Source organism: Giraffa tippelskirchi, chromosome X (assembly GCF_054371585.1).
Source record: "Giraffa tippelskirchi isolate mGirTip1 chromosome X, T2T-mGirTip1v1.2.pri, whole genome shotgun sequence".
Lineage (NCBI taxonomy): Eukaryota > Metazoa > Chordata > Mammalia > Artiodactyla > Giraffidae > Giraffa > Giraffa tippelskirchi.
The window spans coordinates 109090791-109109431 of record NC_137289.1 but is presented as its reverse complement, the minus strand read 5'-3'; the positions used below and the strand labels follow the sequence as shown (position 1 = coordinate 109109431).

The following is an 18641-nucleotide window of genomic DNA, read 5'->3' as shown; positions in this document are numbered from 1 at the left end:
ACCTCTTTGGCTGGATCCCATTTATTTTCCCGGAGGTATTTAGGGGTCTCTCAGGGACAGGCTTAGAGAGGGTGGAGTAATTTTGACAGGAAAGTTCTCAAATTGTTCAACTGTGATTCAGGTCTACGTTCTGATAGGCTCACTGACAAACAAAGGATCCAGGATGAAGTAGTGAAATCAACAAACATGTGACTAGTTGATTTCAGCACTTTTTCTTGGGCAATTGTCATTCTATTACCTTTAACAATGAACAGCTGCTTGCTCCTTGGAAGAAAGCTGTGATAAACCTAGACAGCCTATTAAAAATCAGAGATATCACTTTGCTAACAAAGGTTTGTATAGTCAAAGCTATGGTTTTCCCAGTAGTCATGTATGGATGTAAGGGTTGGACCATAAAGAAGGCTGAGCATTGAAGAATTGATGCTTTCAAATTGTGGTGCTGTAGAAGACTTTGGAGAGTCCCTTGGACTGCAAGGAGATCAAACCAGTCCATCCTAAAGGAAATCAACCCTGAATATTCATTGGAAGGACTAATGCTGCAGCTGAAGCTCCAATACTTTGGCCACCTGATGTGAAGAGCTGATTCATTGGAAAAGACCCTGATGCTGGGAAAGATTGAGGACAGGAGGAGAAGGGGGCAACAAAGGTTGAGATGGTTAGATAAATAGCATCACTGACTCAATGGACATGAATTTGAGCAAACTCCTAGAGATAGTGAAGGCCTGGTGTGCTGCAGTCCATGGAGTTGCAAAGAGTCAGACATGACTTAGGGACTAAACAACAACAACAGTGAACCCTCCCCAGCCTCTACATAGATGGAGCCCACACCCTTATTCAATGATCTCCTTCTCAAAGTCAAGCCAAGGGTGATAGGGCAGTGTGTGTGGTGCACATAGAAATAAGTATTGGGTGGTTCAGAGAAGTTCTGATCAGTCAATATGCATTATCTTTGCAATGAGACCTCATGCTGTGCAGTGTTCTGAGCAGAATAATGAGAAATGACTAGAATAATGAGAAACATAGGCTATTTGGTCAGTAAGGAAATGGAGCCAGTTAGAATGTTAGATAATGCCAGTTTGCATGGTTTGAAATAGATTTGAGGTGAAATATACTATTCTCTTGGAGTAGTGCCTTTCTCATGGAGTGCATGCATGCTTAGTTGATCAGTCATGTCCAACTCTTTGCAATCCTGTTGTCCGCCAGGCTTCTCTGTCCATGGGATTTCCCAGGCAAGAATACTGGAGTGGGTTGCAATTTCGTACTCCAGGAGATCTTCCCCACCCAAGGCTTGAACCCATGTCTCCTTTGTCTTCTGCACTGGCAGGTAGATTCTTTACCACTGCACCACCCGGGAAGTCCTGCCTTTCTTTGGAGATCAGTTCCTAAATGATTTTTACATCTGTCAACATCTGCTCTGCACTTCAGATCTTCCCCAGCTACTGAAATGTAAGGGCTCCTTTCATAGGAATGGAGGTATGAGGAATATGAGAAAGAGTATTGCTGACTTCTATTGTTGTATTATTTTGGATATCAGGATGCATTTTTATTTTAGGGATTCATTTTAGATTTCAGGAGGACGTCTTCTGTAAAGTTCATTCAAATGCAGTGACACAACAAAGGAAACTATAAGCAAGGTGAAAAGACAGCCTTCAGAATGGGAGAAAATAATAGCAAACGAAGCAACAGACAAACAATTAATCTCAAAAATATACAAGCAACTTCTGCAGCTGAATTCCAGAAAAATAAACGACCCAATCAAAAAATGGGCCAAAGAACTAAACAGACATTTCTCCAAAGAAGACATACAGATGGCTAACAAACACATGAAAAGATGCTCAACATCACTCATTATTAGAGAAATGCAAATCAAAACCACAATGAGGTATCATTTCACACCAGTCAGAATGGCTGCTATCCAAAAGTCTACAAGCAATAAATGCTGGAGAGGGTGTGGAGAAAAGGGAACCCTCTTACACTGTTGGTGGGAATGCAAACTAGTACAGCCACTATGGAGAACAGTGTGGAGATTCCTTAAAAAACTGGGACTAGAACTGCCATATGACCCAGCAATCCCACTGCTGGGCATATACACCGAGGAAACCAGAATTGAAAGAGACGCGTGTACCCCAATGTTCATCGCAGCACTGTTTACAATAGCCGGGACATGGAAGCAACCTAGATGTCCATCAGCAGACGAATGGATAAGGAAGCTGTGGTACATATACACAATGGAATATTACTCAGCCATTAAAAAAAATACATTTGAATCGGTTCTACTGAGATGGATGAAACTGGAGCCCATTATACAGAGTGAAGTAAGCCAGAAAGAAAAACACCAATACAGTATACTAATGCATATATATGGAATTTGAAAGATGGTAACGATAACCCTATATGCGAGACAGAATAAGAGACACAGATGCATAGAACAATTTTATGGACTCTGAGGGAGAAGGTGAGGGTGGGACGTTCTGGGAGAATAGCATTGAAACATGTATATTATCATATGTGAAACAGAACACCATTCCATGTTCGATGCATGAGACAAGGGCTCAGGGCCGGGGCAATGGGATGATCCGGAGGGATGGGATGGGGAGGGAGGTGGGTGGGGGGTCCAGGAAGGGGAACACATGTAAACCCATGGCTGATTCATGTCAATGTATGGCAAAAACTATTACAATATTGTAAAGTAATTAGCCCCCAACTAAAATAAATAAATTTATAAAAAATAAGAAAAAAATATTAAGATGTAGTAGAATGTCATTATGTCAGATACAGGGGTTATATAACCATAGACTGATGAGGAGAGCCTTTTTTCTGTAGCTTGTGTGTATACTCATGAAAGAATGAAAATTGAATAAATTGGTATTTGAACTGAAAAAAAAAATGCAGTGACAGATCACCTGATTTGGGGAAATCTTAATTTAGAGGATGAAGAAATTTAAGCAATTATTTGATATATAAAAGGTCTCACAGTGAGATTTCTCTAAGTGGCAAATCCTCATGTTCATAGTAAATATGATTAAGTTAATAGTGATGTGTCTTACAACTTTTTAGGAATTCCTTTACTGAGAATGAGGTTACTGAGAAGAAATTACCATGGACACGCTCCCATTGTAGAATGTGATTGTAATTCTAGCAAAAGTGTTGCTCATTCCTGGAATGGGAGCCTCCAAAGAAGTGAGGTATTGTGTGTGGAAGGCTTAGTAGTCCTTTTGAGAAGAGCAGGGAGTAGGGAGAGGGAGGGTGAAAGCAGAGAGAGAAGGAAAAGAGTAATGTGAGGGATGAGTAAGATGGAGAGTCACGTGACATTACCTTTGTCATCAGTCAGTTGCCTGGAGATTTTGGGGCCCCAAAAAGTTGGGCTAGTGAGAAAAACCATTCTCTGAAGCCTGTACCTGTTAAAGCTGCTCTTTTTGATTAGATGGTTCTAGAATCTCTGTGGCCCCACCCTACTTGAGATGACTGGACCTATTTCGACAAAAGCCAAGACTCTCTTCTACTCTGGGGAGTAGTGAGCAGCATAAAGGGGAATCAGAAAGAGCACACATCTTGCTCAAGAAGGCATTAGAGAAACAAGATCTGGAGAGAGAGAACAAGTGAATAACAGAATTAACACAGACAAAATACAAAATCATTTCATACAAAGAGAAACTGGAAAGAAGATAACAGAGGTGATTGATATTACAGTGATAGAATTGGAGGTCTCTTTCATTTTGTCCAGAGTTTTTGTGGCATGATTATATCGTGTTTTTCATTTTAAGAGAAAGTAACTAATTCCAGTAGGGTGTGTCTGTGTGTGTGTGTGTGTGTCTGTGTGTGTGTGTCTGTGTGTCTGCGTGTGTATGTGTGTCTGCGTGTGTGTGTGTACTTGTAGTCAGATGTTCTGAGTTCAGCCTCAGTTCTGTTACAAACTACTCATAGAGTTTGGGGTTAATTATTTAACCCTTCTTGCCTTGACTTCTTTATGTTGAGAACTGAAACCCATATAAGTTCCTGTTTCTGTGTTTAACAACACTGTATGCATGCTAAGTCGCTTCAGTCGTGTCTGACTCTGTGTGACCCTATAGATTGTAGCCTGCCAGGCTCCTGTGTCCATGGGATTCTCCAGGCAAGAATACTGGAGTGAGTTGTCATGCCCTCCTCCAGGAGATCTTCCCAACCCAAGGATCGAACCCGTGTCTTTTAAGTCTACCTGCATTGGCAGGTGGGTTCTTTACCACTATCACCACCTGGAAAACCCCTTAACAACACCAGGACTGGGCATATTTTCTTGTCCTCATGATATAAAATACTGAGAACAAGCAAAAATAACTTAAGCACATGCTTCAGGAAATAATAGTTCTTAGAATCTGCAACTATTAACTATCAATAAAATAACTACTTACTTAGATTACCAGCTTGCCCATAAAGTCTTGTTCAAAACCCTTCTTTTGTTGTGTCCTCCAGGCCAAAACTTAAATTATGCCCCAAACTTGGCCCCATCTCAGCCACCTTGCAAAACCCACCTTAAAATCATCCAGGTAAGGCCCTAAAACTCTATAAAGATCCTCGACAACTTCTAAGTTACTATTAAAACTGTCAAGATGGTGTTCTGTCCTCCTGAAGTGAGTCTGATAAATGGCTTTACTTGATAACAGATTTTTCTGGGAGTTTTTCGAGGACTTGAAAATATGTAAAAGAAGATTGTTGGACACTGTACTCTTGAAAATTCCTTTTATCTCACATTCTCAGATTCATGCTGGTGACATTTTCTCTTGGCTCTCTTTCATCCATGGATTCGGCCACTTCTACAAATTTTTTTTTAAGATTTTACTGTTTTCTTTTACCCTCTTTAACTTGAAAGCGCAGTTGAAGCTGGACATTTCAGAGGAACACTCACTGGGAGGTTTTAGTTGCAATTAAGAAGGAGAGATGAATGGTGGTTGACAGTTGTAGAACAATGTGAATGTACTTAATGCCACCGAACTATTCACTTAAAAATGGCTAAAATGATAAATTTTGTGTTGTGTGTGTTTTATTGAAAGAGAAAAAAAGAAAAAGACAAGGCAGCTCCCTCCTTGTGATCTTTCTACAGGCACCATTGGATCCCAGGAAAAGTCTGCAGGGAATGCTGTCTCCTTCTAGATTAAATGACATACACGAAATCCACCAGGTACAGTGGCTGTTATGGAGTAAGGAAGTGCTCAGTGTTTCCAGCCTTCCTTCTCCTTCTCCTGCTACAAGGTAGAGTAGGGCAGTCAACTCTTTACTTCCTATTTAAAGTAACTGGATTTCACACCTGGATTTCAATACCCAGAACCTGGTTCAGGAAGGGCTTAGTTCCATATTTCTCTCTATTCTGACCACATTTTTACACTAATAGATGAATGCTGTGATGGCAGGAGGGGTAATGGCAGGATGTATGAGTACCAATTTTTCTTTGGCAGTGAAAGGGAAGAAAGACCCAGGTTTTTTTATGTAAGTGTAACCCCTGTGAGTCTGGGTTTTCTAGTTCTCATCATGAGGCCCATCCAGGGTCAGATCTATAATTTGTGGGCCGGGTGCAAAATGAACATGCAAAGTCCCTTGTTCAGAAAGCAGGGAAAGTGCAGTTAAACTTAAAAAACAAAGCCTTTGCCTTTCTCCTGTGGTTGACCTGTTCACTTTCCTAATGGTTTTTATCTGCTATTTAATGTGGTTATGAGTAAAGAAAAATTAAAAATTTAAATTGTTAGGATGAATTTTACCATTCACATTTATATTGAAGAATGATAGCTTTAAATGCAAACATAAGAGCATTTAACTCATGTGTGGAATCATCAAATGACACAATTTGTATTTTGTGGTTTGTATGTATATATGTATTTCATTCTTATTAGAATGGCAGAAATGCTTCACAAAAGGAACCCAATCATTTTAATTTCACTGCTTGGTTCACATGCATTCTACTCACTCTCTTTACCTTTGGCTCACTGACAAGTAAAGAAGGCCTGAAAAGAAAGAAAAAGGGTTTGCCCTATCTTCCTCCACCTTTTTAAAAAAATGTTTACTCTGTAACTGGTTGACTAATAGAGAAGTAACACGAGTAAGAAAGGACATGATAGGGTTCCTTAGTCATTTCTGTTTCTTCAAATGGGATTGCTTTCTTTCATGTTTGCAGCAAGTTCTGATTTATATGGAAAACAAGGCCTCTCCAGAATACTTAGTCAGTTGTAGACATCACACACTTACCTTATACTTACTTTGAGTCTCACTGAACTCCCAAGCATCATGGGTCCATTAGAATTCTGTGCTCATGCGAGCATCACAAAAGCTCTACATGAATGGAGTAGCAAGAAACAGTGGATGACCATATTGCATGTACTGCTTAAGCTCAAGCACATGCTCCTCTTGGGCTTCATTTATGAAATATATGTTTAAAGACAAAGTTATTTAGAATTTTAAGGTGGCAACAGCAAACATTAAACCAATCCCTCGGGTCTTTCTGAACGTGGGTCCCTGTGGGACTATATATGTTGCATGTTCATGAAGTGGGCCCTGGACCCATTGTAGCATGATGTGCTGTGCTAAGTCGCTTTAGTCGTGTCTGACTCTTTGCGACCCCATGGACTATAGCTCACCACGCTTCTCTGTCCGTGGGATTTCCCAGGCAAAAATACTGGAGTGAGTTGCCATTTCCTTCTCCAGGGGATCTTCCCAACCCAGGGATCAAACCTGAGTCTCTTATATCTCCTGCATTGGCAGGCAGATTCTTTACCACTCGAGCCACCTGAGAAGTCCCTATCTTGATATCACATCCAAAAAAAAAAAAAAAATCCCAAAAAACCCAATACTCTCCAGCGTCCAAAAAATCTGTGAAATTCAACTTTGTTTTCACTGAAATTTCCTTGCGACTACTAGGAGAGGGTGTCAAAGCACATTACCAAGTAAAATTTTCCCCAAATCCTTTTTAAGTTTCTCGCTCATCAAATTTCTCCTGTTTTAGGCAGCTGCTATGTTGGCAGGCCCTGGCCCCTGGAACTCCAGGCTCATCCCAGGATGAATGAGGGACAGGATGGGTTTACGGCTGGATGCCTAACTGGCTACAAACACCTACTTCCCCAAGGAAGCCAGTTGCTGAGGGAGAACCAGTTTTGTTGTTGTTGTTCAGTTGCTCTAACCAGTAGGAATATGAAAAGAAAGTGAAAGTCGCTCAGTTGTGTCCAACTCTTTGCAGCCCCGTGGACTGTAGCCTGCCAGGCTCCTCTGTCCATGGGATTTCCCAGGAAAGAACACTGGAGAGGGTTGCCATTTCCTTCTCCAGGGGATCTTTCTGACCCAGAGATTGAACCTGGGTCTCCCACATTGCAGGCAGGCAGATTCTTTACCATCTGAGCCACCAGGTGGACTGATAAACATAGTTCCCTTTACTTCGTCAGGTTGTTTAACCCATTGCTCTTTTAATGAACATATAAGGCAACTGCATTCATTTTTTGTAAGTTTTGAAATACCGGAGTGGGCTTGAAGGGAAAACATAAGTTATCAAATCATCTTAGGGCATGTTGCAACATGGAAGCTGACTGGTAGCCCCAAGGTGAATGGCACCACTGGAATTGGAACCCAACTGTCTGCTTCTGAAGCTGGACTCTTTCCTCTTGATTATGTTGGTTCCCATAAAAAGGAAGAAGACAACCATTGAGCACCCACTGTGCCCCCAAATGTATAAGCTGCTTTATGTAACAACTATGTGATGGAGGTATTAACTATTTTCCATTTTCCTGATAGGAGATTAAGGCTCAGTGCATCTCATAACCTTGCCCAAAGTCACAGAGCAAGTAACTGACAATGTCAGCACCTTGGAGCTCCAGGCTCATTTCTGAGTCCAAAATTCATGATGTCTCTCCAATTTGCACAAGGCTAGGGGAGAAACCAGGCTTCCTAGCTTCTCCTTCATGGATCTTTCTAGAATACCAGGCTGCTTCTATTATTAAACTCTCATTGGTTGATTGATTGATTGATTGAAAAAAGTTACAGCAATCAAAACAGTAGGGTCCTGGCATAAAAACATATATTGGTGGAACAGGATAGAAAGCCTAGAAATAAACCCATGCAGTTATGGTCCAACCAGTCCATCCTAAAGGAGATCAGTCCTGGGTGTTCATTGGAAGGACTGATGTTGAAGCTGAAACTCCAATACTTTGGCCACCTCATGCGAAGAGTTGACTCATTGGAAAAGACCCTAATGCTGGGAAGGATTGGGGGCAGGAGGAGAAGGGGACGGCAGAGGATGAGATGGTTGGATGGCATCACTAACTCAATGGACATGGGTTTGGGTAAACTCTGAGATTTGGTGATGGACAGGGAGGCCTGGCATGCTGCGATTCATGGGGTCGCAAAGAGGCGGACACGACTGAGCAACTGAACTGAAGTTATGGTCAACTAATCTATGACAAAGGAGGCAAGAATATACAATGAAGAAAAGACAGTCTCTTCAATAAGTGGTGCTGGGAAAACTGTGCAGCTACGTGTAAAAGAATGAAATTAGAACATTTTCCCATACCACATACAAAAATAAACTCAAGAGCTAAATGTAAGACTGGATACTATAAAACTCCTAGAGGAAAACGTAGGCAGAACACTCTTTGATTGATCATCTCTTAAGGGCTGTTCTCTACTTGTCAAGGGACATAAGGCTTGATGTGGAGGAAGAAAGAAGAGTTCCACCAGTTGCCTCTTTGATTTAGTTCCTGAACATTGAAGCCCCTTCCTCAGTCCCTATTAATTTTTCTCCACGTTGGCCCTCCCTGAAACATTTGCTGGTTGGGCATAGTGGGGGGGGGGTGGGGTGGGAATGGTCAGGAATGAGGAAAGAAGGCCATACCTGCAGTTCTTTTTGTCCTTCCCCAAGCTCTGTTGGGATATTTCTTCAAACATGTTCAGTGACCTGTCACCACAAGAATTTGCTTAGTTCAGTGGAAATAGTCTGAACTTATATAGGATTTTAATTTCAGCTGCTGATACTTAACCCAGATAGGTTAGAATTTTAGTGCATATAGCCAAAGGCTATCAGAAAACTTCTGGAGTAAAAATCAGTTTAAGACTCTTTCTTCAGAATAAATTGTAAAATAAAAACAAAGCAGTAGTACTTCTAGTTTCTAAGTATGATAACCCATACTTAACATGAGTGTGCATATGTGCTCGGTTGTGTCTGACTCTTTGCCACCCCATGGACTGTCACCCACCAGGCTCCTCTGTCCATGGGATTTTCCAGGCAAGGATATTGGAGTGGGTTGCCATGTCCTCCTCCAGGGGATCTTCCTGACCCAGGGATTGAACCAGCTTCTCCTGTGTCTCCTGCACTGTAGGCAGATTCTTGACTACTGAGTCATTGGGAAAGCACCCCCCTCCACTGCCATACTTAATGTGTAATGGTCTATAAACTTTTTGTGGGAGGTCTACTTTTATTTCTTCATGCCTGAAAAAATGAAGGAGGTGAGGGTGAAGAAGAGAGAAGAGAACTCTGATGGAAGCATCAGGTGAGGTCTGTGAGGTGAAAATATTTCTGGACTCAGCCTCTGTGATTTGTTTGAGCATTTTGGATTTTGTATTGATGGCTGACTCTCAACTAACTAGAGTAGGAAGTTTGTCCTAAATAACATCTTCCTGGAGGAGAAGGAAGGCATGGTGGGAGGGTCAATGGAGAGAGGGAAGAACCTATCCTTAGGGTCCTCCTTCTTCAGATTGCTGGGGCTCCAGGGAGGAATGGCAGGTAGGAGGCCCTGAGCAGAGTGAAAATGGTTGGTGTCTAAAGTTTTTATTATCTTTATGCATCCCTGCATGCCTACTAGGCTGTTCATTCCTGGGTGTGGCCAGTGGCCTGTGGCTTTCAAATGTCAGCTCCTGTCCGTTTTGTCTACAGGTTTTCTCTGACTGTGGACACCTGCCTGGTCCATACCAGGAGCCAGCCAGAAATGCCAGAGTTAATTCCCCCATGGCCATCATCCTTCTACAATGACTGATTAGAGTTGGTGGATGAATACTTCCGCTTTCTGGCTCCCTGTCAGGGAAAACTCTATGGTGTGTTCTGTCCCATCTCCCAGAGCTCCTTAGCAGGCTTGAGCTCCACTGGCCCACAGCCTCAGCCCTTGCCAGCTTTATAACATGTCTCTTATCAGCTACCTTCCTATCTCATACCTCCTTTCCCCTGTCCCCTTCTGCTTCTCAGATCAACTCCCAAATAAAAGACTTGTACTTGAAGTCTTGTCCTCAGGGTTGGACTCTGAGGAAGCCTGGTAGAAGACAGGTCCTTTGTAGGCAAAATGACAAAAATCTGGAGGGCATCAGGTGTCACTGAGGGTCTCAGTGCTGCCACACGGAAATCAGCCTCCCTCCTGGGGAGCTCGGGCAGGGCTGTTTTATTTCTGTGATTGGCCACGTAAAGGGCAGAGCTGTCTGGAGGTCAGGAGAAGTGCTTGGTGCCCTTGCACTTCCGTTATGTCTCACTTGTGCTTTCAAATTCATCATGGGGTGCTGTGAAAGATAGGAAGATGGCAAGTGTCAGCCCATACTTTATACTAGTTTATAATCTCCACAAATAGAACAAGGCAGGTGTTTCAATAATTTCCATACACGGCAGAAAGGAAGGGAAGAAACAAGAGTATTCCATAATTTGAGTGTTGACGGTCAAGGATTTTTTTTTGGGGGGGGGTTCGGTATCTGAGATGGTAACTTGAGGCAATTGAAAATGAACGGGGGCAAGAATTGCTTTCACTAAGTGGCACTGTTATAGAAAAAGCAACTTTTGAATTGTAGAAAATAATGAAGTCGCATAATCAGAAGACCCACATAAGATTGTTGGTAATGACTGAATGGCAGAAATGTAGACTGAGAAATCTATTCCTGAGGTTTATATTCCAAAGGAGCCACTTTATTTTAGGTGAGTAGACCAAAGAAAGCTGTAATATTTTAAATTATTGTTATTATTCATAACAATACTTTGAATTTGTATAGTACCTTTCTTCTGAGGAGCTTGAGGCATTTCACATATATTATCTCATTTATCTTTTATACCATCCCAGTGGGGATATGTATTATTAACTTTCTAGTGCCGTGGGACTGAATCTTTTGCAAATTCTTTTTCCTGGGGATGAATGGAGCTACATCATTAGAGAAGCAGATGTTGACTGAAGACACCCACAACTTGCTACTGAATGTGAGCTAATTATAATAGCTCGATTCTCTGGCTTTACTTTGGGAAACCGTTTTGCCTCTCTGCCTCAGTGTATAGGAAAATGAAGGAGCTTAGTTAATCAGCTTAGTTGATATGAAATCAACCCATAACTATAAAAAGAAAAAAAACAGTAGAATAACCTCATGTACAGTTAATTAATACATGCAGAGTTTGTTAGTTACAGCTAAATATTGACATAGTATTTTCAGTAGGAAAGGTTACATATGAACTTTGCTACCCTCTTTTAAGTGGGGAAATCTTCAGTTAACTGAAATTGCCTGGTTTTGGTCTTAGCTGAAAGGTAAATTTCTTTGTCAAGTTCAGGAACACTGTGTCCAATCATTATTGAATAATAGTGTTTAAATCCTATTTCTATTGCACCCAAGAGGAAAATTTAGATATGGTTTTTCTCATTAACTGGAAACACTACAAAGTTCATCCATGACTTCTTCTCCATAAATTACTGTCTAGGAAGTTTTGCCAGAAAAAGTCAAAAGAAAAATTCTTTTTCTAAGTCACATCTGAGGAGTAGCAGGGCTTCTGAGAAGCTTTGCAGAACTCTCAGAGCCTCGATCATATCTGGGTATGGTGATATGGGTGCTAAAAATGAGGTGCCTGTATTGGCCAGGGAGGAGAATCACCTCTTCTATTCCCTGTAGTTTGCATGCCTTTCTGGCTTCAATCTGTGTTGGAGTCTTCCATTAAACACACCAGAAAGTACCTCTCCCTCAAACAATCTGTAAAATTTGGGTCAAGAGAAGCCTGAAATACTGTCAGGCTTTATAGTCTGAATTCAGGACCACCATTTTTAAGAATTTGTCATATTTCCAATCTACGGCAGGTTCCATAGGATTTGCAAATGCCTCTTTCATTGAAAAGGCCAGGAGAATGGAAATAGCTGTCCTGTGAGACAAAGCAGAGGAGGCTCTGCTCCTCAAGGAAGCTTACAGTTGTCCCGTTGCCTATTTGGACAGGGCTAGGTTGGTGTCTTTGTTGATTTCAGTGGTGTCTTTGTTGATTTCAGCTCAACTACTTTCTTCCATGTCTGATTAATGGAGGTGACTTGCTTCTAATTTCATGCCAGGGATCATACTGCATTTGGTCAGAAGATTCTCCAATGGTCATACTAGATCTCTTTCTAGGCTTTAAGGAGATAACTTTATAAGCTTCATATAGTCTTTTCCATAATCTTATGGTCATCTATAAACATGATTAAGTGAATCTGGCCTCTTTTAGTCCTTCTGATTGAACAGAGTTGTCTTCTCTTTATAAATCCATTTCTGTAATCTAATCCATCTGGCCATGCCTTGTGGCCTCTGGGCTTCCAACAGCTACCAAAGCTGTAAATAAAGGGCCCCTGGGTGCTTAAACAATTCATTTCTTCTGTCAAGAAACGTGCTTTATACAAACTGTGAAAATGGAGCATAAGGAGAAGTAGGTGAGGCAAGAGGAATAAGAATATGTCCTTGATTGGAACATACTAGGTATGCTCTAAATATGTACTGACTGCAATAAAAAAATTAAAATATTGCCTGCAACATGAGTTGGATCTTTCTTTAGCTTTTTTGTGCCAGAAATGAGGATCTAATATACCTAGAATGGCATAAATGATTGGCCAGGGGGGCTAGTAAAACGTTTAAGCCGATACATTCTGGCAACTTTGTTTTCATATACAGTAAGGACATTTTGCGTGTTTTTTTTTTTTTTTTAAACAGCATCCCTGACAGTTCCAAGAGCTTCTTGGGCGCTCGTTGTATGCAGGGTGTGGTCTGCCTTCCAGTGGGATCATGAGCGAGATACAGAACCCAGAGACCATACAACTGAAAGATACACAATGTCATTTAATGAAAAGGATGAACAATGACAACCACACTTATGTCATTTAATAGCATATTGTAAACATTTTTGAATGATAGAAAAAAAGGAAGACAGTATGTGATTTGGAGATTATAAACATTCTTACTTGTTTACAAGTCTAAGAATTGTGATATAGGTAACCACACAGTACTATGCAAGCACAGAAAAAGGGATCTTGGCCTAGCCTAAAGGTTCAGTGAAAGCTTCCTGGGGAAGGGATAGCCTGAACTAGGTCTTGAAGGATGTACTGGCCTTAACCAGATCAAGAAAAGAGGTAAGAGTGATATGAACAGCAAATCTAACTTGAACCAAACCCACAGAAGCCTTTGCATAGGAGGATACTGGCATTTCAGTTTTACTAGAGGGTGTGAGAAGAAGTTGGGTTATGGGAAGTCTGATATTCATGCATTCATTTATTCATTATTTCATTCAACAGATACTGGCTCAGTGTCTGCAGTGGGTCAGGTAGTGTTCTAGGCATTTTGGTTACAGTTATGAACAAGATGGACAAGATTCACTTCTCAAGGAGCTACTGGTGGCAGAAAGTCCTAGAGATTTCACTAAGCAACCAGGTCCTTATCCAATAGAGTGGACATCAGGGAGTCACTGAAGGGTTTTAAGCAGCAAAATGATTTCTGTTTTAGAAAATCATGCTAGTGTAGACAGATATAATAAGTGTGGCTCCAGATTCTTGGTGGCTATAATCAGAACAGTTAGAACAATACTGATGGGAATTTTTGATGATTGGCTTATTTGAGTACAAGAGACATTAGGGTTTATATGAAGAAAGAATTTACAGATGATAAAACATTGAAATATGGAAGGGCTTGTCATTATATCTCCTAGAATTGTTCATGAAAAGACTATATATCCTCTTTCTCTGAAAAAAAATGATGGGGACTTCCCTGGTGGTCCTGTGGCTAGGACTCCACACTCCCAATGCAGAGGCCTAGGGTTCGATCCTTGGCCCGGGAACTGTAGCCTACATGCCACAACTTAGAACTGCTGCAGCCTAACTAAATAAATATTTTGGAAAAAATGATGAAAATGTCTTAAATGGTTCAATTGTTCTCTTAACTAAAGAGAGAAGGTTTAAAGGTTTAACAGATGACCTTTTAGAGTTTTTTATGGCTTTATTACTTTATGATTTATGAAGTGAAAATAACTACAATATAAACTGTACTTAAGACTGGGAGTAAGGCTGTGATCAAAGTTTTGCAGACCCCGTCAGGGTAGGAAGTTTAATTTTTTTTCTCTTTTATAGAGAAACTATTTACACAGAACTTATCACAGGGTAGGTGGCCCATGGAAGTCCTCAATATTTATTATTTCTAGTTGTTCCTCTCCTTCCCCTCCCCTCCCCTCCCCTGCCTGCCCATTTCCTCTCCCTCTCCTCCTTCCTCTTCCTTCTCTTCCCCCTTCAGACCTACTATTTTCATTTATTCTAGAGGGATGATATTCCTCTTACCATATTATTGTGCATATTTTAGTTAAGTGGAAATAGTAGGCATGTCTGATACATGGATTTCATTTTTATTCACTGTGGATAACTATATGTGCTGTGCTTAGTCACTCAGTCATGTCTGATTCTTTGCGACCTCATGGACTGTAGCCCTCCAGGCTTCTCTGTCTGTGGGGATTCTCCTGGCAAGAATACTTGAGTGGGTTGCCGTGCTCTCCTCCGATGACTATATAATTGTTCTCAATTACTCAATCCTACTTTCCCTGTAAGGGGATTATATATCCTCACCTATTGCCAGGTAAACTTTCCATGGCTCCCTGAGGAGGACTGTATTTCCCCATCTTGTTGTTCATACTTGACTAGGTGACTTGTTTTGGCCAATGATATATGAACGGAAGCTTTAAGTGCATCTGCCAGCTCTCTTATTCTTTGTTCTCTGTCCCAGATAGGGGAAGCCCCTTTATTTGGGGCCCTAGAATGACAACAGAGAGTTGGAGGTGACCCATGGCAGACATGGGTGAGAAATACCCTTTGTTGACATAAGCCACTGAGATTTTCAGGTTCTTTGTTACTGCAGCATAACATAGCAAAAGTTGTCCAATACACATAATCAAGTGAAAGTGTTAGTCACTCAGTCATGTCTGACTCTTTGTGATTCCGTGGACTGTAGTCTGCCAGGCTCCTCCGACCATGGGATTTTCCAGGCAAGAATACTGGAGTGGGTTGCCATTTCCTTCTCTAGGGGATCTTCCTGACCCAGGGTTTGAACCCAGGTTTCCTGCATTGCAGGCAGACTCTTTACTGTCTGAGCCACCCAGGAAGCCAGTGTAGTCAAGAGATGTTGAATTCAATTACTATGAAAGATAGTGACAATAAAAATATCTTAATTTTTACAAATTTCTAAGGTTTGTGCTAAACTGTTTATTTATTGCAATGAAATTCTAGTTTCTTGCAACCCCAAATTTACAGCATCCCTTGATATTCACTTGTCAAACCCTAAACTGTGGTCCGTATTTGCATAAAAGAGTTAACCCTATGAAAGGATTTGAGAGTTTAAGTTGTGCTGTTTTTTTCCCTAGCTTTATTGAGGTATAACTAACAAATATGCCTTGGTTGTAAATGAATAGATCATATATGCATGAATTTATTTCTGGGCTCTCTGTTCTATTCCATTGATCTATGTGAATGTTTTTATGTCAGTACAATACTGTTTTGATTAATCTAGCTTTTTAATTTGGTTTGAATTGGAAAGTGTGATGCCTTCAGCTTTGTCAGTTTTCAAGATTGCTTTGACTATTTGGGATCTTTTGTGGTTCCATAAAATGTGGTGCTGTGTTTTAACACATAAATGAGCACTGAATTCTGTTTGAATGTGAGCTAGTGGGCCATAGTATAATGCCTGAATTTCCTATTGTATTTAGAAGTTGGATAAAAGTTGCAAAATGTTGTCTCAGCTCCCTAAATAGACAAGGATTATGCGTGTGTGCTTGCAAAAATTGTGATATTCAATTAATTTAATGATCTTCTGGTTTCTCAGTCCTTTGGTTTCTGAATGCTAAAATTTTTTGATGCTGAAGATGATTAAGTGTTTTTTTTAATTAACTGACCTCCCTACTCTCAGTGTGACACTTTTAGAAATGCGGCACTATTAGGACAGTCTCCTGGAATACTTGGTCTGCTTCTTCCCATGCCTGCTGTCTGAAAGGGCCACTTCCTTACTCTGGTCAGCTCCTCTTTCTGTTTTCTCCCCCTACCTTATGATGCTTTAAACTAACTGGACTTCTTCTTTTTTTTTTCTCTCACATGCTATTAAGGATTCTTTGATGGCGGCAAATGTATGTAAAGTTTAAATCACCATAACTTTTAATGGAGTATAATCTGTGAAACTACTGAATCACTGTGCTGTACACCTGAAATAAATATAATATTGTAAATCAACCATACTTCAATAAAAAAAGTCGTGAATGAATATTGAACTGTCTCAGTGAATGATGTAATTGTCTCCAAGGATTTGAGTGGCGTGATAGAATTGGCTGCCAGAAGAAGTAAGGAAAGTTGTGAGGAAAGGGGGACTATATGCTTACCTTCACCCTAATCCGAGGGATCCCATGATAGGCCACTGACCCAGCCTATCCACTAGGCTACCTTAAGCTATGTATATATGGAACATATAAAAGGACTGCTCACTATCTATTGTTGGGAGAAAAATTTTCCTCTATCAACTTATGCTTGAATAGTTGGGAAACTCTTGATGAGGGTGAAAGAGGAGAGTGAAAACCTGGCTTGAAACTCAACATTCAAAAAACTAAGATCATGGCATCTGGGTCCATCACTTCATGGCAAGTAGAAGGGGAAAAAGTGGAAGCAGTGACAGGTTTTTATTTTCTTGGGCTCCAAAATCACTGCAGACAGTGACTGCAGCCATGAAAAGACACTTGCTCCTTGAAAGGAAAGCTATGACAAACCTAGACAGCATATTAAAAAGCAGAGACATCACTTTGCCAACAAAGGTCCGTCTAGTCAAAGCTATGGTTTTTCCAGTAGTCATGTAGAGATGTGAAAGTTGGACCCTGAAGAAGGCTGAGCACTGAAGAATTAATGCTTTTGAATTGTAGGTGTTGGAGAAGAATCTTGAGAGTCCCCTGGACTGCAAAGAGATCAAACCAGTCAATCCTAAAGGAAATTAACCCTGAATATTCATTGGAAGGACTGATGCTGAAGCTCCAATACTTTGGCCACCTGATGTGAAGAGCCAACTCACTGGAAAAGACCCTGATGCTGGGAAAGATTGAAGGCAAGAGAAGGGTCGACAGAGGATGTGATGGTTAGATGGTATCACTAACTCAAGGGGCATAACTTTGAGCAGACTCCGGGAGATAGTGAAGGACAGGGGAGCCTGGCATGCTACAGTCCATGGGGTAACAAAGAGTCAGACACAATTTAGCAACTGAACAATGGCAACAAGTTGGGAGCCTGCAAATTAATTGCCAGAGACATGTTAACAAGAGGAAAGTTTATTTCACATGCATGTGGGAATCCAAGAAGAGTTGGCTTGCTGAATAGCCAGGGATAAGGGTTATATACCAGTTTGACAAAAGGGGGATTTTTTAGGGCTTCAATGTGCAAGTAGGGAGGGTCCTATTGGTCTTTTTTATTCCAATGCCAATGAAGAGTCTCCTTCCTAACTGGAAGCTCCATTGGAGGGGGATTTATGGCAGCTGAATTCACACCTCCCAGGTGCTAAGGGTCAGTCTTCTCCCAAACAGGAAACACCCTTGGAAGGGGGTTAATGGCAGCTGTATTTCAGGAGGCTCTGCTTCTGTTTAGGGAAGGTTTCTTTTCTGTGGCTGCTGTTTGTTCAGGTGTTTTCAGCTTAGAGTAATCTTCATGCTATGCTGGTGGGCTTTTGGTCCCTTTATCTATTAATATCTATCTATCTATCAATCGATTGATCGATCTATCTGTCTATCTAGGCTTCCCTGGTAGTTCAGACAGTAAAGAATCTGCTTGCAATGTGGAAGACCTGGGTTCGATCCCTGGGTTGGGAAGATCCCCTGGAGAAGGGCATGGCAACCCACTCCAGTATTCTTGCCATGGACAGAAGAGCCTGGTGGGGTACAGTCCATGGGGTCGCAAAGAGTAGGACGCGACTGAGTGACTAAGCAAAACTCTCTGTCATCTTTTAAAAATCACTAATAAGTTTAGAGGTAAAACAGTTCGAAGACACAGGGACAGAAAAGAGGTGATTGGGGTTTGCTTTGTCTCCTTTTCTATCTTTTGATGAGCTCTTTCCATCTAGGAGGACTCCTAGCTGAGCACTACTGGCCCAAACTCACATCTTACCAGCTAGGAAGCTCAAGCAGGGAGAAAGACATTCCCTCCATTCCTCTGGCAGAAAAGTCCCAGAGAGGATGCCAATTTATGTGACTGGTTACATGTGCCCCTACCTGACTCAACTACGACCAAGTGGAAGGGGTCCCCTGGCCCAGTCTTAGGGGCATTTGCCTTTCTTTTGACATGAAACTACATGAAATAGGTTCTTCTGTTTCTAGAAGAGGTGGGATTCTAGGCAGGGAATTTCCCTCTATGACTCTCCTGCCTATCTTCTTTGCCCTCTAATCTCCACCTCCA

General features: G+C 41.3%; 1 long non-coding RNA gene across 1 annotated transcript in view; it reads left to right on the top strand.

Moving 5' to 3' along the window:
• LOC145535368 (uncharacterized) overlaps window positions 1-6797 on the top strand; it is a 136493-nt gene extending 129696 nt beyond the window's left edge. The window contains exon 4 of the long non-coding RNA XR_014075393.1: window positions 5078-6797. This is a non-coding gene — a long non-coding RNA (uncharacterized LOC145535368). The remainder of the gene's footprint in view (window positions 1-5077) is intronic.
• Window positions 6798-18641: the final 11844 nt, after the last annotated feature.